The 22,854-nt window shown below is 45.5% G+C and overlaps 1 non-coding gene and 39 pseudogenes across 1 annotated transcript; all 40 read left to right on the top strand.

The window, feature by feature from the left end:
* Nucleotides 1–168: 168 nt before the first annotated feature.
* Nucleotides 169–287, top strand: LOC148242866 (5S ribosomal RNA; annotated as a pseudogene).
* A 561-nt stretch (nt 288–848) lies between these two features.
* Nucleotides 849–967, top strand: LOC148242865 (5S ribosomal RNA; annotated as a pseudogene).
* A 206-nt stretch (nt 968–1,173) lies between these two features.
* LOC148242864 (5S ribosomal RNA) lies at nt 1,174–1,292 on the top strand (annotated as a pseudogene).
* An 886-nt stretch (nt 1,293–2,178) lies between these two features.
* Nucleotides 2,179–2,297, top strand: LOC148242863 (5S ribosomal RNA; annotated as a pseudogene).
* A 206-nt stretch (nt 2,298–2,503) lies between these two features.
* LOC148242862 (5S ribosomal RNA) lies at nt 2,504–2,622 on the top strand (annotated as a pseudogene).
* An 840-nt stretch (nt 2,623–3,462) lies between these two features.
* On the top strand, nt 3,463–3,581 carry LOC148242861 (5S ribosomal RNA; annotated as a pseudogene).
* Nucleotides 3,582–3,787: 206 nt separating this feature from the next.
* LOC148242860 (5S ribosomal RNA) lies at nt 3,788–3,906 on the top strand (annotated as a pseudogene).
* A 207-nt stretch (nt 3,907–4,113) lies between these two features.
* LOC148242859 (5S ribosomal RNA) lies at nt 4,114–4,232 on the top strand (annotated as a pseudogene).
* Nucleotides 4,233–4,756: 524 nt separating this feature from the next.
* On the top strand, nt 4,757–4,875 carry LOC148242858 (5S ribosomal RNA; annotated as a pseudogene).
* A 205-nt stretch (nt 4,876–5,080) lies between these two features.
* On the top strand, nt 5,081–5,199 carry LOC148242857 (5S ribosomal RNA; annotated as a pseudogene).
* Nucleotides 5,200–5,760: 561 nt separating this feature from the next.
* LOC148242856 (5S ribosomal RNA) lies at nt 5,761–5,879 on the top strand (annotated as a pseudogene).
* Nucleotides 5,880–6,438: 559 nt separating this feature from the next.
* LOC148242855 (5S ribosomal RNA) lies at nt 6,439–6,557 on the top strand (annotated as a pseudogene).
* Nucleotides 6,558–6,764: 207 nt separating this feature from the next.
* Nucleotides 6,765–6,883, top strand: LOC148242854 (5S ribosomal RNA; annotated as a pseudogene).
* Nucleotides 6,884–7,091: 208 nt separating this feature from the next.
* Nucleotides 7,092–7,210, top strand: LOC148242853 (5S ribosomal RNA; annotated as a pseudogene).
* Nucleotides 7,211–7,416: 206 nt separating this feature from the next.
* Nucleotides 7,417–7,535, top strand: LOC148242852 (5S ribosomal RNA; annotated as a pseudogene).
* A 558-nt stretch (nt 7,536–8,093) lies between these two features.
* On the top strand, nt 8,094–8,212 carry LOC148242851 (5S ribosomal RNA; annotated as a pseudogene).
* Nucleotides 8,213–8,743: 531 nt separating this feature from the next.
* Nucleotides 8,744–8,857, top strand: LOC148242850 (5S ribosomal RNA; annotated as a pseudogene).
* A 560-nt stretch (nt 8,858–9,417) lies between these two features.
* Nucleotides 9,418–9,536, top strand: LOC148242849 (5S ribosomal RNA; annotated as a pseudogene).
* Nucleotides 9,537–10,068: 532 nt separating this feature from the next.
* LOC148242848 (5S ribosomal RNA) lies at nt 10,069–10,187 on the top strand (annotated as a pseudogene).
* Nucleotides 10,188–10,393: 206 nt separating this feature from the next.
* Nucleotides 10,394–10,512, top strand: LOC148242847 (5S ribosomal RNA; annotated as a pseudogene).
* Nucleotides 10,513–10,719: 207 nt separating this feature from the next.
* LOC148242846 (5S ribosomal RNA) lies at nt 10,720–10,838 on the top strand (annotated as a pseudogene).
* A 1,064-nt stretch (nt 10,839–11,902) lies between these two features.
* Nucleotides 11,903–12,021, top strand: LOC148242845 (5S ribosomal RNA; annotated as a pseudogene).
* A 508-nt stretch (nt 12,022–12,529) lies between these two features.
* Nucleotides 12,530–12,648, top strand: LOC148242844 (5S ribosomal RNA; annotated as a pseudogene).
* A 560-nt stretch (nt 12,649–13,208) lies between these two features.
* Nucleotides 13,209–13,327, top strand: LOC148242843 (5S ribosomal RNA; annotated as a pseudogene).
* Nucleotides 13,328–13,533: 206 nt separating this feature from the next.
* LOC148242842 (5S ribosomal RNA) lies at nt 13,534–13,652 on the top strand (annotated as a pseudogene).
* Nucleotides 13,653–15,152: 1,500 nt separating this feature from the next.
* LOC148242841 (5S ribosomal RNA) lies at nt 15,153–15,271 on the top strand (annotated as a pseudogene).
* Nucleotides 15,272–15,831: 560 nt separating this feature from the next.
* Nucleotides 15,832–15,950, top strand: LOC148242840 (5S ribosomal RNA; annotated as a pseudogene).
* Nucleotides 15,951–16,158: 208 nt separating this feature from the next.
* On the top strand, nt 16,159–16,277 carry LOC148242839 (5S ribosomal RNA; annotated as a pseudogene).
* Nucleotides 16,278–16,483: 206 nt separating this feature from the next.
* Nucleotides 16,484–16,602, top strand: LOC148242838 (5S ribosomal RNA). The gene has a single exon (XR_015815015.1). It is a non-coding gene; the product is annotated as a 5S ribosomal RNA (ribosomal RNA).
* A 561-nt stretch (nt 16,603–17,163) lies between these two features.
* On the top strand, nt 17,164–17,285 carry LOC148242837 (5S ribosomal RNA; annotated as a pseudogene).
* A 206-nt stretch (nt 17,286–17,491) lies between these two features.
* Nucleotides 17,492–17,610, top strand: LOC148242836 (5S ribosomal RNA; annotated as a pseudogene).
* Nucleotides 17,611–17,817: 207 nt separating this feature from the next.
* Nucleotides 17,818–17,936, top strand: LOC148242835 (5S ribosomal RNA; annotated as a pseudogene).
* A 205-nt stretch (nt 17,937–18,141) lies between these two features.
* On the top strand, nt 18,142–18,260 carry LOC148242834 (5S ribosomal RNA; annotated as a pseudogene).
* A 533-nt stretch (nt 18,261–18,793) lies between these two features.
* LOC148242833 (5S ribosomal RNA) lies at nt 18,794–18,914 on the top strand (annotated as a pseudogene).
* A 1,244-nt stretch (nt 18,915–20,158) lies between these two features.
* LOC148242832 (5S ribosomal RNA) lies at nt 20,159–20,277 on the top strand (annotated as a pseudogene).
* A 206-nt stretch (nt 20,278–20,483) lies between these two features.
* Nucleotides 20,484–20,602, top strand: LOC148242831 (5S ribosomal RNA; annotated as a pseudogene).
* Nucleotides 20,603–20,808: 206 nt separating this feature from the next.
* LOC148242830 (5S ribosomal RNA) lies at nt 20,809–20,927 on the top strand (annotated as a pseudogene).
* A 560-nt stretch (nt 20,928–21,487) lies between these two features.
* Nucleotides 21,488–21,606, top strand: LOC148242829 (5S ribosomal RNA; annotated as a pseudogene).
* A 204-nt stretch (nt 21,607–21,810) lies between these two features.
* Nucleotides 21,811–21,929, top strand: LOC148242828 (5S ribosomal RNA; annotated as a pseudogene).
* Nucleotides 21,930–22,486: 557 nt separating this feature from the next.
* LOC148242827 (5S ribosomal RNA) lies at nt 22,487–22,605 on the top strand (annotated as a pseudogene).
* The last annotated feature ends 249 nt before the right edge of the window (nt 22,606–22,854 follow it).

Genomic DNA, 22,854 nt, shown 5'->3' with positions numbered 1-22,854 from the left:
TGGAACTATGGTGCGCTGGTTTATACGCAAATGTAAGTCAACACACAGGGGCATTTTAATTGATATTAGAACGAGAAGGAGAGATGAAGTGTGAACGCACCAGGAAACAAATGACGGAAGGGGGAAGAAAGGAGAAGGAGTGTATATATTTGCAGCGCGAAGTGAAACAGGTGCAATCATACCAGCACTAATGCACCGGCTCCCATCAGAACTGCGCAGTTAAGTGTGCTTAGGCGAGAGTAGTACTCAGATGGGTGTCCTCATGGGAAGTCCTCGTGTTGCATCAATTTTTTTTCAGATGGGTCGTTTAACGTTACGCGCGAATGGAATTATGATTCGCTGGTTCATTTGCAAAGGTGAGTCACGGTGCTGGGGCATTTTACTTGATATTAGAACGAGAATGAGAGATGCAGAGTGCACGCAAAAGGAAACAAATGACGGGAAGGGGGATGGAAGGAGAAAGAGTGTATGTATTTGTAGCGCAGAATGAAACATGAGCGATCATACCAGAAGTAATGCAACGGATTCTATCAGAACTCTACAAGTTAAGGGTGCTTGGGCGAGAGTAGTACTAAGATGGGTGACCTCCTGCGAAGTCCTTATATTTCACCCATTTTCTTGGGAAGTCCTCGATTTGTACCCAGTTTTTTGCAGATGATTCTTTCGACGTTACACGCTACTTGAATTATGGCCCGCTGGTTTATTCGCAAATTTGAATCACGGCGCCGTGGAATTTTACTCGATATTTGAACGAGAACGGGAGGTGCAGTGCGCACGCAAAAGGAAACAAATGACGGGAGGGGGAAGAAAGGAGAAGGAGTGTATGTATTTGTAGCGCGAAATTAAACAGGTGCGATCATACCAGCACTAATGCATTGGATCCCATCAGAACTCCGTAATTAAGTGTGCTTGGGCGAAAGTAGTACTCGTATGGGTGACCTCCTGGGAAGTCCTCGTATCGCACAAATTTTTTTTCAAACGGGTCGTTCGACATTACGCGCGACTGGAACTATGGTCCGCTGGTTTATACGCAAATGTGAGTCAAGAAGCAGGGGCATTTTAATCGATATTAGAACGAGAAGGAGAGGTGCAGTGTAAACGCACAAGGAAACAAATGATGGGAGGGGGGAGGGAAGGAGAAGGAGTGTATGTGTTTTCAGCACCAAATGAAACAGGTGCGATCATACCAGCACAAATGCACCGGATCCCATTAGAACTCCGCAGTTAAGTGTGGTTTGGCGAAAGTAGTACAAGGATGGGTTACCTCCTGGGAAGTTCTCGTGTTGCACCAATTTGTTTTTACAGATGGGTCATTCGACATTACTCGCGACTTGAACTATGGTCTGCTGGTTTATACGCAAATGTGAGTCAAGACACAGGGGCATTTTAATTGATATTAGAACGAGAAGGAGAGGTGAAGTGTGAACGCACCAGGAAACAAATGACGGGAGGGGGAAGAAAGGAGAAGGAGTGTATGTATTTGCAGCGCGAAATGAAACATGTGTGATCACACTAACACTAATGCACTGGATCCCATCAGAACTCCGCATTTAAGTGTACTCGGGCGAGAGTAGCACTCGGATCGGTGACCTCTTGGGAAGTCCTCGTGTTGCACCTATTTTTTTTGGATGGGTCGTTCGACTTTACACACGAATAGAATTATGAACCGCTGGTTCATTCGCAAAGGTGAATCACGGTGCCGTGGCATTTTACTTGATATTAGAACGAGAATGAGAGATGCAGAGTGCACGCACAAGGAAATAAATGACGGGAGGGGGGATGGAACGAGAAAGAGTGTATGTATTTACAACGCAGAATGAAACATGAGCGATCATATCAGCACTAATGCAACGGATTCTATCGGAACTCCACAAGTTAAGGGTGTTTTGGCAAGAGTAGTACTAGGATGGGTGACCTCCTTCGAAGTACTTATATTTTACCCATTTTTTTGGGAAGTCCTCGTGTTGCACCCATTTTTTTGAAGATTATTCTTTCGACATTACGCACGACTTGAATTATGGTCCGCAGGTTTATTCGCAAATGTGAATCACGGCGCCGTTGCATTTTACTTGATATTTGAACGAGAACGGTAGGTGCAGTGCGCACGCACAAGGAAAGAAATGACGGGAGGGGGAAGAAAGGAGAAGAAGTGTATGTATTTGCAGCGCGAAATTAATTAATTGCGATCATGCCAGCACCAACGCACCGGATCCCATCAGAACTCCGCAGTTAAGTGTGCTTGGGCGAGAGTAGTACTCAGATGGGGGACCTCCTAGGAATTATTCGTGTCGCACTAATTTTTTTTCAGACGGGTCGTTCGACGTTATGCGCGATTGGAACTATGGTCCGCTTGTTTATAAGCAAATGTGAGTCAAGAAGCAGGAGCATTTTAATCGATATTAGAACGAGAAGGAGAGGTGCAATGTGAACGGACAAGGAAACAAATGATGGGAGGGGGGAGGGAAGGAGAAGGAGTGTATGTATTTTCAGCACCAAATGAAACAGGTGCGATCATACCAGCACAAATGCACCGGATCCCATCAGAACTCTGCAGTTAAGTGTGCTTTGACGAAAGTAGTATAAGGATGGGTTACCTCCTGGGAAGTTCTCGTGTTGCACCTATTTTTTTTTTCAGATGGGTCGTTCGACATTACGCGCGACTGGAACTATGGTCCGCTGGTTTACACGCAAATGTGAGTCAAGAGGCTGGGGCATTTTAATTGATATTAGAACGAGAAGAAGAGGTGAAGTGTGAACGCACCAGGAAACAAATGACGGGAGGGGGAAGAGAGGTGAAGGAATGTATGTATTTGCAGCGCAAAATAAAACAGGTGCGATCATACCAGCATTAATGCTCCGAATCCTATCAGAAGTCCGTAGTTAAGTGTGCTTGGGCGAGAGTAGTACTCGGATGGTTGGTTCGAAGTTACGCACGAACGGAATTATGATCTCCTAGTTCATTCGTAAAGGTGAGTCACGGTGCTGGGGCATTTTACTTGATATTAGAACAAGAAGGAGAGATGCAGAGTGCATACACAAGGAAACAAATGAGGGGAGGGGGGATGGAAGGAGAAAGAGTGTATGTATTTGCAGCGCAGAATGAAATATGAGCGATCATACCCGAACTAATGCAACGGAATCTATCAGAACTCCGCAAGTAAAGGGTGCTTTGGCGAGAGTAGTACTAGGATGGGTGACCTCCTGCGAAGTCCTTATATTTCACCTATTTTCTTGGGAAGTCCTCGTGTTGCACCCATTTTTTATGCTGATGATTCTTTCGACGTTACGCGCGACTTGAATTATGGTCTGCAGGTTTATTAGCAAATGTAAGTCATGGCGCCGTGGCTTTTTATTTGATATTTGAACGAGAACGGGAGGTGCAGTGCGCACGCACAAGGAAACAAATGACCGGCGGGGGAAGAAAGTTGAAGGAGTGTATGTATTTGCAGCGGGAAATTAAACAGATGCGATCATACTAGCACTAATGAACCGGATCCCATCAGAACTCCGCAGTTAAGTGTGCTTGGGCGAGAGTAGTAATCGGATGGGTGACCTCCTAGGAAGTCCTCGTGTCGCACTAATTTTTTTTCAGACAGGTCGTTCGATATTACGCACGACTGGAATTATGGTCAGCTGGTTTATATGCAAATGTGAGTCAAGAAGCAGGTGCATTTTAATCAATATTAGAACGAGAAGGAGAGGTATAGTGTGAACGCACAAGAAAATAAATGAAGGGATGGGGGAGGGAAGGAGAAGGAGTGTATGTATTTTCAGCACGAAATGAAACAGGTGCAATCATACCAGCACAAATGCACCGGATCCCATCAGTACTCCGCAGTTAACTGTGCTTTGGTGAAAGTAGTACAAGGATGGGTTACCTCCTGGGAAGTTCTCGCGTTGCACCTAGTTTTTTTTTCAGATGGGTCGTTCGACGTTACGTGTGACTGGAACTATGTTCCACTGGTTTATACGCAAATGTGAGTCAAGAAGCAGCGGCATTTTAATCGATATTAGAACGAGAATGAGAGGTGCAGTGTGAACGAATAAGGAAACAAATGATGGGAGGGGGAGGGAAGGAGAAGGAGTGTATGTATTTTCAGCACGAAATGAAACAGGTGCGATCATACCAGCACAAATGCACCGGATCCCATCAGAACTCCGCAGTTAAGTGTGCCTTGGCGAAAGTCGTATAAGGATGGGTTACCTCCTAGGAAGTTTTCGTGTTGCACCCATTTTTTTTTTTTTCAGATGGGTCGTTCGACGTTACGCGTGACTGTAACTATGGTCCGCTGGTTTATACGTAAATGTTAGTCAAGACAAAGGGGCATTTTACTTTATAATTGAACTAGAACGGGAGGTGTAGTGCGCACGCACAAGGAAACAAATGACGGGAGGGGGAAGAAAGGAGAAGGAGTGTATGTATTTGCAGCGCAAAATTAAAAAGGTGTGATCATATCAGCTAATGCACTGGATCCCATCAGAACTCTGCAGTTAAGTGTGCTTGGGCGAGAGTAGTACTCGTATGGGTGGAAGTCTTCGTGTCGCACAAATTTTTTTTCAGACAGGTCGTTCGACGTTACACGCGACTGGAACTATGGTCCGCTGGTTCATACACAAATATGAGTCAAGAAGCAGGGGCATTTTAATCGATATTAGAACGAGAAGGAGAGGTGTAGTATGAACGCATAAGGAAACAAATGATGGTTGGGGGGAGGGAAGGAGAAGGAGTCTATGTATTTTCAGCACGAAATGAAACAGGTGCGATCAAACCAGCACAATTGCACCGGATCCCATCAGAACTCCACAGTTAAGTGTGCTTTGGCGAAAGTAGTACAAGGATGGGTTACCTCCTAGGAAGTTCTCGTGTTGCACCCTTTTTTTTTCAGATGGGTCGTTCGATGTTACGCGTGACTAGAACTATGGTCCGCTGGTTTATATGCAATGTGAGTCAAGAGGCAAGGGCATTTTAAATTGATATTAGAACGAGAAAAAGATGTAAAATGTGAACGCACTAGGAAACAAATGACGGGAGGAGGAAGAAAGGAGAAGGAGTGTATGTATTTGCAGCGCAAAAATAAACAGGTGCGATCATACCAGCACTAATGCACCGGATCCCATCAGAACTCCGCAGTTAAGTGTGCTTGAGCGAGAGTAGTACTCGGATGGGTGAACTCCTAGGAAGTCCTCGTACTGCACCTATTTTTTTTCGGATGGGTCGTTCGACATTACGCGCGAATGGAATTATGAACTGTTGGTTCATTCGCAAAGGTGAGTCACGGTGCCGGGGCATTTTACTTGATATTTGAACGAGAATGAGAGATGCAGAGTGCACGAACAAGGAAACAAATGACGGGAGGGGGGATGGAAGGAGAAAAAGTGTATGTATTTGCAGCACAGAATGAAACATGAGCGATCATACCAGCACTAATGCAACGGATTCTATCAGAACTTCGCAAGTTAAGGGTGCATGGGTGAGAGTAGTACTACGATGGGTGACCTCCTTCGAAGTCCTTATATTTCACCCATTTTCTTGGGAAGTACTTGTGTTGCACCTATTTTTTTGCAGATGATTCTTTCGACGTTACGCGCTACTTGAATTATGGTCCGCAAGTTTATTTGCAAATGTGAGTCACGGCGCCATGACATTTTACTTGATATTAGAACGAGAACGGGAGGTGCAATGCGCACGCACAAGGAAACAAATGACGGGAGGGGGAAGAAAGGAGAAGGAGTGTATGTATTTGCAGCGCAAAATTAATCAAGTGTGATCATACCAGCACTAATGCACCGGATCCCATTAGAACTCCGCAGTTAAGCGTGTTTGGGTGAGAGTAATACTCGGATGTGTGTCCTCCTGGGAAGTCCTCGTGTTGCTCCTATTTTTTTTCGGATGGGTCGTTTGACGTTACGCGCGAGTGGAATTATGAACCGCTGGTTCATTCGCAAAGGTGAGTCACGGTGCCAGGGCATTTTACTTATAATAGAACGAGAAGGAGAGGTGCAGATTGCACGCACAAGGAAACAAATGACGGGAGGGGGGATGGAAGGAGATATTGTGTATGTATTTGTAGAGCAGAATGAAACATGAGCGATCATACCAGCACTAATGCAAGAGATTCTATCAGAACTCCGCAGTTAACGGTGCTTGGGCGAGAGTAGTACTAGGATGGGTGACCTCATGCGAAGTCTTTATATTTCACCCATTTTCTTGGGAAGTCCTCGTGTTGAACCCATTTTTTTGCAGATGATTCTCTCAACGTTACGCGCGACTTGAATTATGGTCCGCAGGTTTATTCGCAAATGTGAGTCACGGCGCCGTGGCATTTTACTTGATATTAGAACGAGAACGAGAGGTGCAGTGCGCACGCACAAGGAAATAAATGACGGAAGGGGGAAAAAAGGAGAAGGAGTGTATGTATTTGCAGCACGAAATTAAAAAGGTGTGATCATACCAGCACTATTGCACCGGATCCCATCAGAATTCCGCAGTTAAGTGTGCTTCGAAGAGAGTAGTACTTGGATGGGTGACCTCCTAGGGAGTCCTCATGTTGCACTAATTTTTTTTTCGGATGGGTCGTTCAACGTTACGCGCGAATGGAATTATGAACCGCTGGTTCATTCACAATGGTGAGTCAAGAAGCAGGGGCATTTTAATCGATATTAGAACGAGAAGGAGAGGTGCAGTGTGAACGCACAAGGAAACAAATGATGGGAGGGGGGAGAGAAGGAGAAGGAGTGTAAGTATTTTCAGCACGAAATGAAACAGGTGCGATCATACCAGCACAAATGCACCGGATCCCATCTGAACTCCGCAGTTAAGTGTGCTTTGGCGAAAGTAGTACAAGGATGGGTTACCTCCTGGGAAGTTTTCGTGTTGTACCCATTTTTTTTTTTCAGATGGGTCGTTCGACTTTACGCGCGACTGGAACTATGGTCCGCTGATTTATACGCAAATGTGAGTCAAGACGTAGGGACATTTTAATTGATATTAGAACGAGAACGAAAGGTGAAGTTTGAACGCACCAGGAAACAAACGACGAGAGGGGGAAAAAAGGACAAGGAGTGTATGTATTTGCAGCGCGCAATTAAATAGGTGCGATCATTCCAGCACTAATGCACCGGATCCCATTAGAACTCCGCAGTTAAGTGTGCTTGGGGGAGACTATTACTCGGATGGGTGACCTCCTGGGAAGTCTTTATATTGCACCCATTTTTTTTTCAGATGGGTCATTCGACGTTACGCGCGACTTGAACTATAGTCCGCTGGTTTATACGCAAATGTGAGTCAAGATGCAGGGGCATTTTAATTGATATTAGAACGAGAAGGAGAGGTGAAGTGTGAACGCACTAGGAAACAAATGACGGGAGGGGGAAGAAAGGAGAAGGAGTGCATGTATTTGCAGCACGAAATAAAACATGTGTGATCATACCAGCACTAATGCACCGGATCCTATCAGAACTCAGCAGTTAAAAATGTTTGGGCGAGAGTAGTACTCGGATGGGTGACCTCCTGGAAAGTCCTCGTGTTGTACCCATTTTTTTCGGATGGATCGTTCGACGTTATGCGAGAATGGAATTATGAACCGCTGGTTCATTCGCAAAGGTGAGTCACGGTGCCGGGGATTTTACTTGATATTAGAACGAGAAAGAGAGATGCAGAGTGCACACACAAGGAAACAAAATACGGGAGGGGGGATGGAAGGAGAAAGAGTGTATGTATTAGCAGCGCAGAATGAAACATGAGCGATCATACCAGCACTAATGCAACAGATTCTATCAGAACTCCGCAGTTAACGGTGCTTGGGCGAAAGTAGTACTAGGATGGGTGACCTCCTGCGAAGTCTTTATATTTCACCCATTTTCTTGGGAAGTCCTAGTGTTGCACCCATTTTTTTGCAGATGAGTCTTTCAACGTTACGCACGACTTGAATTATTGTCCGCAGGTTTATTCGCAAATGTGAGTCACGGCGCCGTGACATTTTACTTGATATTATAACGAGAACGAGAGGTGCAGTGCGCGCGCACAAGGAAACAAATGACGGGAGGGGAAAGAAAGGAGAATGAGTGTATGTATTTGCAGCACGAAATTAAAAAGCTGTGATCATACCAGCACTATTGCACCGGATCCCATCAGAACTCCGCAGTTAAGTGTGCTTCGGCGAGAGTAGTACTCGGATGGGTGACCTCCTAGGGAGTCCTCGTGTTGCACCAATTTTTTTTTCGAATGGGTCGTTTGACGTTACGCACGAATGGAATTATGAACCGCTGGTTCATTCGGAATAGTGAGTCAAGAAGCAGGGGCATTTTAATCAATATCAGAACGAGAAGGAGAGGTGCAGTGTGAACGCGCAAGGAAACAAATGACGGGATGGGGGAGGGAAGGAGAAGGAGTGTATGTATTTTCAGCGCACAATGAAACAAGTGCGATCATACCAGCACAAATGCATCGGATTGCATCAGAACTCCGTAGTTAAGTAAGCTTTGGCGAAAGTAGTACAAGGATGGGTTACCTCCTAAGAAGTTCTTGTGTTGCACCCATTTTTTTTCAGATGGGCCGTTCGACGTTACGCGCGACTGGAACTATGGTCCGCTAGTTTATACGCAAATTAGAGTCAAGACGCAGGGGCATTTTAATTGATATTAGAACGAGAAGGAGAGGTGAAGTGTGAACGCACCAGGAAACAAATGACGGGAGGGGGAAGAAAGGAGAAGGAGTGTATGTATTTACAGCGGGAAATGAAACAGGTGCGATCATACCTGCACTAATGTACCAGATCTGAACTCCGCAGTTAAGTGTGCTTGGGCGAGAGTAGTACTCGGATGGCTGACCTCTTGGGAAGTCCTCATGTTGCACCAATTTTTTTTCGGATGGGTCGTTCGACGTTACGCACGAATTGAATTATAAACAACTGGTTCATTCGCAAAGGTGAGTCACGATGCCGGGGCATTTTACTTGATATTAGAATGAGAAAGAGAGATGCAGAGTGCACGCACAAGGAAACAAATGATGGGAGGGGGGATGGAAGGTGAAAGAGTGTATGTATTTGCAGCGAAGAATGAAACATGAGGGATCATACCAGCACTAATGCAACGGATTCTATCAGAACTACGCAGTTAAGGGTGCTTGGGCGAGAGTAGTACTAGGATGGGTGACCTCCTGCGAAGTCCTTATATTTCACCCATTTTCTTGGGAAGTCCTCGTGTTGCACCCATTTTTTTGCAGATGATTCTTTCGACGTTACCCGCGACTTGAATTATGGTTTGCAGGTTTATTCGCAAATGTGAGTCACGGCGCCGTGGCATTTTACTTGATATTAGAACGAGAACGGGAGGTGCAGTGTGCACGCACAAGGAAACAAATGACGGGAGGGGGAAGAAAGGAGAAGCAGTGTATCTATTTGCAGCGCCAAATTAAAAAGGTGCAATCATACCAGCACTAATGCACCGGATCCCATCAGAACTTCACAGTTAAGTGTGCTTGGGCGAGAGTAGTACTCGGATGGGTGACCTCTTGTGAAGTCCTCGTGTTGCACAAATTTTTTTTCAGACGGGTCGTTCGACTCTTTGCGCGACTAGAACTATGGTCCTCTGGTTTATACGCAAATGTGAGTCAAGAATAAGGGGCATTTTAATCGATATTAGAACGAGAAGGAGAGGTGCAGTGTGAACGCACAAGGAAACAAATGATGGGAGGGGGGAGGGAAGGAGAAGGAGTGTATGTATTTTCAGCACGAAATTAAACAGGTCCGATCATACCAGCACAAATGCACCGGATCCGAACAGAACTCCGCAATTAAGTGTGCTTTGACAAAAGTAGTACAAGGATGGGTTACCTCCTAGGAAGTTCTTGTGTTGCACCCATTATTTTTTTCAGATGGTCCGTTCAATGTTACACGCGACTTTAATTATGGTCCGCAGATTTATTCGCAAATGTGAGTCACGGCGCCGTGGTATTTTACTTGATATTTGAACGAGAACGAGAGGTGCAGTGCGCACGCACAAGGAAACAAATGATGGGAGGGGAAAGAAAGAAGAAAGAGTGTATGTATTTGTAGCGCGAAATTAAATAGCTGCGATCATACTAGCACTAATGCACCGTATCCCATCAGAACTCAGCAGTTAAGTGTGCTTGGGCGAGAGTAGTACTTGGATGGGTGACTTCCTGGGAAGTCCTCGTGTCGCACAAACTTTTTTTCAGACGGGTCGTTCGACATTTTGCACGACTGGAACTATGATCCTCTGGTTTATACGCAAATATGAGTCAAGAATCAGGGGCATTTTAATCGATATTAGAACGAGAAGGAGAGGTGCAGTGTGAACGCACAAGGAAACAAATGATTGGAGGGGGGAGGGAAGGATAAGGAGTGTATGTATTTTCAGCACGAAATTAAACAAGTGCGATCATACCAGCACAAATGCATCGGATCCCAACAGAACTCCGCAATTAAATGTGCTTTGCCGAAAGTAGTACAAGGATGGGTTACCTCCTGGGAAGTTCTCGTGTTGCACCGATTATTTTTTTCAGATGGGCCGTTCAATATTACACGCAATTTTAATTATGGTCCGCAGATTTATTCGCAAATGTGAGTCACGGCGCCTTGGCATTTTACTTGATATTTGAACGAGAACGGGAGGTGCAGTGCGCACGCACAAGGAAACAAATGATGGGAGGGGGAAGAAAGAAGAAGCAGTGTATGTATTTGCTGCGCGAAATTAAACAGGTGCGATCATACCAGCACTAATGCACCGTATCCCATCAGAACTCAGCAGTTAAGTGTTCTTGGGCGAGAGTAGTACTCGGATGGGTGACCTCCTGGGATGTCCTTGTGTTGCACCCATTTTTTTGCGGATGGATCGTTCGACGTTACGCGCGAATGAAATTATGAACCGTTGGTTCATTCGCAAAGGTGAGTCACGGTGCCTAGGCATTTTACTTGATATTAGAACGAGAAGGAGAGATGCAGAGTGCACGCACAAGGAAACAAATGACAGGAGGGGGGATGGAAAGAGAAAGAGTGTATGTATTTGCAGCGTAGAATAAAACATGAGGGATTATACCAGCACTAATGCAACGGATTCTATCAGAACTCCGCAAGTTAAGGGTGCTTGGGCGAGAGTAGTTGTACGATGGGTGACCTCCTCCGAAGTTCTTATATTTTACCCATTTTCTTGGGAATTCCTCGTGTTGCACCCGTTTTTTTGCAGATGATTCTCTCGATGTTACGCGCGACTTGAATTATGGTCCCCAGGTTTATTCGCAAATGTGAGTCACGGCGCCGTGGCATTTTACTTGGTATTTGAACGAGAACGGGAGGTGCAGTGCGTACGCACAAGGAAACAAATGACGGGAGGGGGAAGAAATGAGAAGGAGTGTATGTATTTACAGCGCGAAATTAAACATGTGCAATCATACAGCATTAATACAACGGATTCTATCAGAACTCCGCAGTTAAGTGTGCTTGGGCGAGAGTAGTACTCAGATGGGGGACCTTCTGGGAATTCCTCATATTTCACTCATTTTATTGGGAAGTCCTCGTGTTGCACCCATTTTTTTACAGATGATTCTTTCGAAGTTGTGCGCGACTTGAATTATGGTACGCAGTTAAGTGTGCTTGGGCGAGAATAGTACTCAGATGGGGGACCTTCTGGGAATTCCTCATATTTCACTCATTTTCTTGGGAAGTCCTCGTGTTGCACCTATTTTTTTGCAAATGATTCTTTCGACGTTACACGCGACTTGAATTATGGTCCGCAGGTTTATTCGCAAATGTGAGTCACGGCACCGTGGCATTTTGCTTGATATTAGAAGGAGAACGGGAGGTGCAGTGCGCACGCACAAGGAAACAAATGATGGGAGGGGGAAGAAAGGAGGAGTGTATTTATTTGCAGCGCGAAATGAAACAGGTGCGATCATACCAGCACTAATGCACCAGAACCCATCAGAACTTCACAGTTAAGTGTGCTTGGGCGATTGTAGTACCTGGATGGGTGATCTCCTGGGAAGTCCTCGTGATGCACCGCTGGTTCATTCACAAAGGTGAGTCACGGTACCGGGGCATTTTACTTGATATTAGAACGAGAAGGAGAGATGCAGTGTGCACGGACAAGGAAACAAATGACGGGAGGGGGGATGGAAGGAGAAAGAGTGTATGTATTTGCAGCGCAGAATGAAACATGAGCGATCATACCAGCACTAATGCAACGGATTCTATCAGAACTCCACAAGTTAAGGGTGCATGGGTGAGAGTAGTACTAGGATGGGTGACCTCCTGCGAAGTCCTTATATTTCACCCAGTTTCTTGGGAAGTCCTCGTGTTGCACCCATTTTTTTGCAGATGATTCTTTCGATGTTACGCGCGACTTGAATTATAGTCCGCAGGTTTCTTCACAAATGTGAGTCACGGCGCCGTAGAATTTTACTTGATATTAGAACGAGAACGGGAGGTGCAGTGCGCACGCACAAGGAAACAAATGACAGGAGAGGAAAGAAAGGAGAAGGAGTATATGTGTTTGTAGCACGAAATGAAACAGGTGCGATCTTGCCAGCACTAATGCACCTGATTCCATATGAACTCTGTAGTTAAGTGTGCTTGGGCGAGAGTAGTACTTGGATGGGTGTACTCCTAGGAAGTCCTCGTGTTGCTCCCATTTTTTTCGGATGGGTCGTTCGACGTTACGCGCGAATGGAATTATGAACCGCTGTTTCATTCGCAAAGGTGAGTCACGGTACAAGGGCATTTTACTTGATATTAGAACGAGAAGGAGAGATGCAGTGCACACGCACAAGGAAACAAATGACGGGAGGGGGGATGGAAGGAGAAAGAGTGTATGTATTTGCAGCACAGAATGAAACATGAGCGATTATACCAGCACTAACGCAACGGATTCTATCACAACTCCGCAAGTTAAGGGTGCTTGGGCGAGAGTAGTAGTGGGATGGGTGACCTCCTGCGAAGTCCTTATATTTCACTCATTTTATTGGGGAGTCCTCGTGTTGCACCCATTTTTTTACAGATGATTCTTTCGATGTTACGCGCGACTAGAATTATAATCTGCAAGTTTATTCGCAAATGTGAGCCATAGCGCAGTGGCATTTTATTTGATATTAGAACGAGAACGAGAGGTGCAGTGCGCACGCACAAGGAAACAAATGACAGGAGGGGGAAGAAAGGAGAAGGAGTGTATGTATTTGCAGCGCAAAATTAAACAGGTGCGATCATACCAGCACTAATGCACCGGATATCATAAGAACTCCGCAGTTAATTGTGTTTGGGCGAGAGCAGTTCTTGGATGGGTGACCTCCTGGGAAGTCCTCGTGTTGTACCAATTTTTTTTCAGATGGGTCATTCGACGTTACGTGCGACTGGAACTATGGTCCGCTGGTTTATACGAAAATGTGTGTCAAGAAACAGGGGCATTTTAATCGATATTAGAACGAGAAGGAGAGGTGCAGTGTGAACGCAGAAGGAAACAAATGATGGGAGGGGGGAGGGAAGGAGAAGGTGTGTATGTATTTGCAGCGCAAAATAAAACAGGTGCGATCATACCAGCATTAATGCACCGGATCCCATCAGAACTCCGCAGTCAAGTGTGCTTGGGCGAGAGTAGTTCTTGGACTGGTGACCTCCTAGGAAGTCCTAGTGTTGCACCCATCTTTTTTCGGATGGGTCGTTCGACGTTATGCGCGAATAGAATAATGAACCGCTGGTTCATTCGCAAAGGTAAGTCACGGTGCCGAAGAATTTTACTTGATATCAGAACGAGAAGGAGAGATGCAGAGTGCACGTACAAGGAAACAAATGATGGGAGGGGGGATGGAAGGAGAAAAAGTGTATCTATTTGCAGCGCAGAATGAAACATGAGCGATCATACCAGCACTAATGCAACGGATTCTATCAGAACTCCGAAAGTTAAGGGTGCTTGGGCGAGAGTAGTACTAGGAAGGGTGACCTCCTGCGAAGTCCTTATATTTCACCCATTTTCTTGGGAAGTCCTCATGTTGCACCCATTTTTTTGCAGAAGATTCTTTCGACATTATGCGCGACTTGAATTATGGTCCGCAGGTTTATTCGCAAATGTGAGTTACGGTGCCGTGGCATTTTACTTGATATTTGGACGAGAATGGGAGGTGCAGTGCGCACGCACAAGGAAACAAATGACAGGAGAGGAAAGAAAGGAGAAGGAGTATATGTGTTTGTAGCACGAAATGAAACAGGTGCGATCTTGCAAGCACTAATGCACCTGATCCCATATGAACTCCGTAGTTAAGTGTGAATGGAGTTATGAACCATTGGTTCATTCGCAAAGGTGAGTCACGGTGCCGGGGCATTTTGCTTGATATTAGAATGAGAAGGAGAGATGCAGAGTGCACGCATAAGGAAACAAATGATGGGAGGGGGGATGGAAGGAGAAAGAGTGTATGTATTTCAGCGCAGAATGAAACATGAGCGATCATACCAGCACTAATGCAACGTATTCTATCAGAACTCCGTAAGTTAAGGGTGCTTGGGCGAGAGTAGTACTAGGATGGGTGACCTCCTGCGAAGTCCTTATATTTCACCCATTTTCTTTGGAAGTCCTCGTGTTGCACCCATTTCTTGGCAGATGATTCTTTTGACATTACGCGCGACATGAACTACGGTCCGCTTGTTTATACGCAAATGTGAGTCAAGACACATGGGCATTTTAATTGATATTAGAATGAAAAGGAGAGGTGAAGTGTGAACGCACCAGGAAACAAATGACGGGAGGGGGAACAAAGGAGAAGGAGTGTATGTATTTGCAGCGCGAAATCAAACATGTGTGATCATACCAGCACTAATGCACCGTATCCCATCAGAACTCTGCAGTTAAGTGTACTTGGGAGAGAGTAGTAATCGGATGGGTGACCTCCTGCGAAAACCTTATATTTCACCCATTTTCTTGGGAAGTCCTCGTGTTGCACCCATTTTTTTGCAGAAGATTCTTTTGACATTACGCGCGACTTGAATTATGGTCCGCAGGTTTATTCGCAAATGTGAGTCACGGCGCCATGGCATTTTACTTGATATTTGGACGAGAATGGGAGGTGCAGTGCGCACGCACAAGGAAACAAATGACGGGAGGGGGAAGAAAGGAGAAGGAGTGTATGTATTTGCTGCGCGAAATTAAAAAGGTGCGATCATACTAGCACTATTGCACCAGATCCCATCAGAACTCCGCAGTTAAGTGTGCTTGGGTGAGACTAGTACTCGGATGGCTGACCTCCTAGGGAGTCCTCGTGTTGCACCAATTTTATTTTCGGATGGGTTTTCGACGTTACACGCGAATGGAATTATGAACCGCTAGTTCATTCGCAAAGGTCAGTCACGGTGCCGGGTAATTTTACTTGATATTAGAACGAGAAGGAGAGATGTAAAGTGCACGCACAAGGAAACAAATGACGGGAGGGGGGATGGAAGGAGAAAGAGTGTATGTATTTGCAGCGTAGAATGAAATATGAGCGATCGTACCAGCACTAATGCAACGGATTCTATCAGAACTCCTCAGGTAAGGGTGCTTGGGCGAGAGTAGTACTAGGATTGGTTACCTCTTGCGAAGTCATTGTATTTCACCCATTTTCTTTGGAAGTCCTCGTGTTGCACCTATTTTTTTGCAAATGATTCTTTCGACGTTACGCGCGACTTGAATTATGGTCCACAGGTTTATTCTCAAATGTGAGTCACAGCACCGTGGCATTTTACTTGATATTAGAACAAGAACGAGAGGTGCACTGCGCACACACAAGGAAACAAATGACGGGAGGGGGAAGAAAGGAGAAGGAGTGTATGTATTTGCAGCGCAAAATTAAACATTTGCGATCATTCCAGCACTAATACACCGGATCCCATCAGAACTCCGCAGTTAAGTGTGCTTGGGCGAGAGTAATACTCGGATGGGTGACCTCCTGGGAATTTCTCATGTTGCACCCATTTTTTTTTTCAGATGGGTCGTTCGACGTTACGCGCGACTGGAACTATGGTCCGCTGGTTTATACGCAAATGTTTGTCAAGAAGCAGGGGCATTTTAATCGATATTAGAAGGAGAAGGACAGGTGCAGTGTGAACGCACAAGGAAACAAACGATGGGAGGGGGGAGGGAAGGAGAAGGAATGTATGTATTTTCAGCAGGAAATGATACAGGTGCGATCATACCAGCACAAATGCACCGGATCCCATCAGAACTCCGCAGTTAAGTGTGCTTTGGCGAAAGTAGTACAAGGATGGGTTGCCTCCTGAGAAATTCTCGTGTTGCACCCTTTTTTTTTTCAGATGAGTCCTTCGACGTTACGCGCGACTGGAACTATAGTCTGCTGGTTTATACATAAATGTGAGCCAAGACGCAGGGGCATTTTTATTGATATTAGAACGAGAAGGAGAGGTGAAGTGTGAACGCACCAGGAAACAAATGACGGGAGGTGAAAGAAAGTAGAAGGAGTGTATGTATTTGTAGCGCGAAATGAAACAGGTGCGATCACACCAGCACTAATGCACCGGATCCCATCAGAACTCCGCAGTGAAGTGTGCTTGGGCGAGAGTAGTACTCGGACGGGTGACCTCTTGGGAAGTCCTCGTGTTGCACCTATTTTTTTTCGGATGGGTCGTTCGACGTTACACGCGAACGGAATTATGAACCGTTGCTTCATTCGCAAAGGTGAATCACGGTTCCGGGGTATTTTACTTGATATTAGAACGAGAAGAAGAGATGTAGAGTGCACGCACAACGAAACAAATGACGGGAGGGGGGATGGAAGGAGAAAGAGTGTATGTATTTGTAGTGCAGAATGAAACATGGGCGATCATACTAGCACTAATGCAACGGATTTTATCAGAACTTCGCAAGTTAAAGGTGCTTGGGCGAGAGTTGTACTAGGATGGGTGACCTCCTGCGAAATCCTTATATTTCACCCATTTTCTTGGGAAGTCCTCATGTTACACCCATTTTTTTGCAGATCATTCTTTCGACGTTACGCGCGACTTAAATTATGGTTCGCAGGTTTATTCGCAAATGTGAGTCACGGCGCCTTGGCATTTTACTTGATATTTGAATGAGAACGGGAGGTGCAGTGCGCACGCACAAGGAAACAAATGACGGGAGGGGGAAGAAAGGATAAAGAGTGTATGTATTTGCTGCGCGAAATTAATTTGGTGCGATCATACCAGCACTAATGCACCGGATCCCATCAGAACTCTGCAGTTAAGTAGTGTGTTTGGGCGATAATATTACTCGGATGGGTGACCTCAAGGGAAGTCCTTGTGTCGCACCAATTTTTTTTCAGACGGGTCGTTCGACATTACGCACGATTGGAACTATGGTCCGCTGGTTTATACGCAAATGTGAGTCAAGAAGCAGGGGCATTTCAATTGATATTAGAACGAGAGTGAGAGGTGCAATGTGAACGCATAAGGAAACAATTGATGGGAGGGGTGAGGGAAGGAGAAGGAGTGTTTGTATTTTCAACACGAAATGAAACAGGTGCGATCATACCAGCACAAATGTACCGGATCCCATCAGAACTCCGCAGTTAAGTGTGCTTTGGCGAAAGTAGTACAAGGATGGGTTACCTCCTGGGAAGTTCTCGTGTTGCATTTATTTTTTTTTTTAGATGGGTCGTTCGATGTTACGCGCGACTGGAACTATGGCCCACTGGTTTATACACAAATGTGAGTCAAGATGCAGGGGCATTTTAATTGATATTAGAACGAGAAGGAGAGGTGAAGTGTGAACGCACCAGAAAACAAATGACGGGAGGAGTAACCAAGGAAAAGGAGTGTATGTATTTGCAGCGCAAAATTATTCAGGTGCGATCATATCAGCACTAATGCACCGGATCCCATTAGAACTCCACAGTTAAGTGTGCTTGGGCGAGAGTAGTTCTCGGATGGGTGACCTCCTGGGAAGTCCTCGTGTCGCACCAATTTTTTTCCAGACGGGTCGTTCTACGTTACGCGCGACTGGAACTATGGTCCGCTGGTTTATACGCAAATATGAGTCAAGAAGCAGGGGCATTTTAATCAATATTAGAACGAGAAGGAGAGGTGTGGTGTGAATGCACAAGGAAACAAATGATGGGAGGGGGAGGGAAGGAGAAAGAGTGTATGTATTTTCAGCACGAAATGAAACAGGTGCGATTATACCAGCATAAAAGCACCAGATCCCATCAGAACTCTGCAATTAATTGTGCTTTTGCGAAAGTAGTACAAGGATGGGTTACCTCCTGGGAAGTTCTCGTGTTGCACCCATTTTTTTTTTAGTTGGGTCGTTCGACGTTACGCACGACTGGAACTATGGTCCGCTGGTTTATACGCAAATATGAGTCTAGATGCATGGGCATTTTAATTGATATTAGAACGAGAAGGAGAGGTGAAGTGTGAACGCACAAGGAAACAAATGATGGGAGGGGGGTGGGAAGGAGAAGGAGTGTATGTATTTTCAGCACGAAATGAAACAGTTGCCATCATACCAGCACAAATGCAACTGATCCCATCAGAACTTCGCAGTTAAATGTGCTTTGGCGAAAGTAATACAATGATGGATTACCCCCTGGGAAGTTCTCGTGTTGCACCCATTTTTTTTTTCAGATAGGTCATTCGACGTTACGCGCGACTGGAACTATGGTCTGCTGGTTTATACGCAAATATGAGTCAAGACGCATGAACATTTTAATTGATATTTGAACGAGAAAGAGAGGTGAAGTGTGAACGTACCAGGAAACAAATGACGGGAAGGGGAAGAAAGGAGAATGAGTGTATGTATTTGCAGCGCGAATTGAAACAGGTGGGATCATACCAGCACTAATGCACCTCATCCCATCAGAACTACGCAGTTAAGTGTGCTTGGGTGAGAGAGTAGTACTCGGATGGGTGACCTCCTGGGAAGTCCTCGTGTTGCACCCATTTTTTTTCGAATAGTTCGTTCGACGTTACGCGCGAATGGAATTATGAACCGCTGGTTCATTCGAAAAAGTGAGTCACGGTGCCGGGACATTTTACTTGATATTAGAACGAAAATGAGAGATGCAGAGTGCACGCACAAGGAAACAAATGACGGGAGGGGAGATGGAAGGAGAAAGAGTTTATGTATTTGCAGCGTAGAATAAAACATGAGCGATCAGACCAGCACTAATGCAACGGATTCTATCAGAACTCCGCAATTTAATGGTGCTTGGGCGAGGGTAGTACTAGAGTGGGTGACCTCCTGTTAAGTCCTTATATTTCAGCCATTTTCTTAGGAAGTTCTCGTATTGCACCCATTTTCTTTTTCAGATGGGTCGTTCGATGTTATGTACGAATGGAATTATGAACTGCTGGTTCATTCGCAAAGGTTTGTCACGGTGCCGGGGTAATTTACTTGATATAAGAACGAGAAGGAGAGATGCAGAGTGCACGCAGAAGGAAATAAATGACGGGAGGGGGGATGGAAGGAGAAAGAGTGTATGTATTTGCAGCGCAGAATGAAACATGAGCGATCGTACTAGCACTAATGCAACGGATTCTATCAGAACTCCGAAAGTTAAGGGTGTTTGGGCGAGAGTAGTACTAGGATGGGTGACCTACTGCGAAATCCTTATATTTCACCCATTTTCTTGGGAAGTCCTCATGTTGCACCAATTTTTTTGTAGATGATTCTTTCGACGTTACGCGCGACTTGAATTTTGGTCCGCAGGTTTATTCGCAAATGTGAGTCACGGCGCCGTGGCATTTTACTTGATATTTGAATAAGAACGGGAGGTGCAGTGCGCACGCACAAGGAAACAAATTACGGGAGGGGGATGATAGGAGAATGAGTGTATGTATTTGCAGCTCGAAATTAAACATGTGCGATCATACCAGCACTAATGCACCGGATCCCATCAGAACTGTGCAGCTAAGTTTGCTTTGGTGAGAGTAGTGCTCGGATTGGTGACCTCCTGGGAAGTCCTTGTGTCGCACCAATATTTTTTCAGACGGGTCGTTCGACGTTATGCCCGATTGGAACTATGCTCCGCTTGTTTATACGCAAATGTGAGTCAAGAAGCAGGGGCATTTTAATCGATATTAGAACGAGAAGGAGAGGTGCAGTGTGAAAGCACAAGGAAATAAATGATAGGAGGGGGGAGGGAAAAATAAGGAGTCTATGTATTTATAGCACCAAAAGAAACATGTGCGATCATACCGGCACTAATGCATCGGTTCCCTTCAGAACTCTGCAGTTAAGTGTGCTTGGGCGACAGTAGTACTCGGATGGGTGACCACTTGGGAAGTTCTCGGGTCGCACCAATTTTTTTTCAGACAGGTCATTCGACATTACGCGCGACTAGAACTATGGTCCGCTGGTTTACACGCAAATATGAGTCAAGAAGTAGGGGCATTTTAATCGATATTAGAACGAGAATGAGAGGTGCAGTGTGAATGCACAAAGAAGCAAAAGATGGGAGGGGGGAGGGAAGGAAAAGGAGTGTATGTATTTTCAGCATCAAATGAAACAGGCGCGATTATACCAGCACAAATGCACCGGATCCTATCAGAACTCTGCAGTTAAGTGTGCTTTGGCGAAAGTAGTACGAGGATGGGTTACCTCCTGGGAAGTTCTCGTGTTGCACCCTTTTTTTTTTCAGATGGGTCGTTCGATGTTACGCGCGACTTGAACTATGATCCGCTAGTTTATACGCAAATGTGAGTCCGGACGCAGGGGCATTTTAATTGATATTAGAACGAGAAGGAGAGGTGAAGTGTGAACGCACCAGGAAACAAATGACGGGAGGGGGAAGAAAGGAGAAGGAGTGTATGTATTTGCAGCCCGAAATGAAACAGGTGCGATCATACCAGCTCTAATGCACCGGTTCCCATCAAAACTCCGCAGTTAAGTGTGCTTGGGCGAGAGTAGTTCTCGGATGGGTGATCTCCTAGGAAGTCCTCGTGTTGCACCCATTTTTTTCGGATGGGTCGTTCGACGTTACGCGCGAATGGAATTATGATCCGCTAGTTCATTCGTAAAGGTGAGTCACGGTGCCGGGGCATTTTACTTGATATTAGAACAAGTAGGAGAGATGCAGAGTGCACGCACAAGGAAACAAATGACGGGAGGGGGGATGGAAGGAGAAAACGTGTATGTATTTGAAGCGCAGAATGAAAAATGAGCGATCATACAAGCACTAATGCAACGGATTTTATCATAACTCCACAAGTTGAGGGTGCTTGAGCGAGAGTAGTACTAGGATGGGTGACCTTCTGCGAAGTCCTTATATTTCACCCATTTTCTTGGGAAGTCCTCATGTTGCACCCATTTTTTTGCAGATAATTCTTTCGACGTTACGCGCGACTTGAATTATGGTCCGCATGTTTATTTGCAAATGTGAGTCACGGCGCCGTGGCATTTTACTTGATATTTGAACGAGAATGAGAGGTGCAGTGCGCACGCACAAGGAAACAAATGACGGGAGGGGGAAGAAATGTGAATGAGTGAATATATTTCCAGCGCGAAATTAATCAGGTGCGATCATACCAGCACTAATGCACCGGATCCCATCAGAACTCCGCAGTTAAGTGTGCTTGGGCGAGAGTAGTACCCGGATTGGTGACCTCCTGGGAAGTCCTCATGTTGCACCCATTTTTTTTCGGATGGGTCGTTCGACGTTACGCACGAATCGAATTATGAATCGCTGGTTTATAGGCAAATGCAAGTCAAGAAGCAGAACATTTTAATCGATATTAAAACGAGAAGGAGAGTTGAAGTGTGAACGCACCAGGAAACAAATGACGGGAGGGGGAAGAAAGGAGAAGGTGTGTATGTATTTGCAGTGCGAAATGAAACAGGTGTGATCATACCAGCACAAATGCACAAAAACCCATCAGAACTTCACAGTTAAGTGTGCTTGGGCGATTGCAGTACTTGGATGGGTGATCTCCTGGGAAGTCCTCGTGATGCACCCATTTTTTTTCGGATGGGTCGTTCGACGTTATTCGCGAATGGAATTATGAACCACTGGTTCATTCGCAAATGTGAGTCACGGTACCGGGGCATTTTACTTGATATTAGAACGAGAAGGAGAGATACAGAGTGCACGCACAAGGAAACAAAAGACGAGAGGGGGGATGGAATGAGAAAGAGTGTATGTATTTGCAGCGCAGAATGAAACATGAGCGACCATACCAACACTAATGCAACGGATTCTATCAAAACTCCGCAAGTTAAGGGTGCTTGGGCGAGAGTCTAGGATGGGTGACCTCCTGCGAAGTCCTTATATTTCGCTCATTTTCTTGGGAAGTTCTCGTGTTGCACCCATTTTTTTGTAGATGATTCTTTCGACATTACGCGCGACTTGAATTATGGTCCACAGGTTTATTCGCAAATGTGAGTCACGGCACCGTGGCATTTTACTTGATATTTGAACGAGAAGGAGAGGTGCAATGCGCACGCACAAGGAAACAAATGACGGGAGGGGGAAGAAAGGAGAAGGAGTGTATGTATTCGCAACGCGAAATTAAACAGGTGCTATCATACCAGCACTAAAGCACTGGATCCCATCAGAACTTCGCAGTTAAATGTGCTTCGGCGAGAGTAGTACTCGGATGGGTGACCTCCTGGGAAGTCCTCGTGTTGCACCAATTTTTTTTTGGATGGGTCGTTCGACGTTACGCGCGAATGGAATTATGAAATGCTGGTTCATTCGCAAAGGTGAATCACGGTGCCGGGGCATTTTACTTGATATTAGAATGAGAAGAAGGGATGCAGAGTGCACGCATAAGGAAACAAATGACGGGAGGGGGGATGGAAGGAGAAAGAGTGTATGTATTTGCAGGGCAGAATGAAACATGAGCAATTATACCAACACTAATGCAACGGATTCTATCAGGA

This window comes from Carica papaya, chromosome 8, assembly GCF_054855325.1.
Source record: "Carica papaya isolate Zhongbai chromosome 8, ASM5485532v1, whole genome shotgun sequence".
Taxonomy (NCBI): domain Eukaryota; kingdom Viridiplantae; phylum Streptophyta; class Magnoliopsida; order Brassicales; family Caricaceae; genus Carica; species Carica papaya.
Note: the sequence above shows the minus strand (reverse complement) of the source record. Positions and strands in the feature narration are given on the sequence as shown.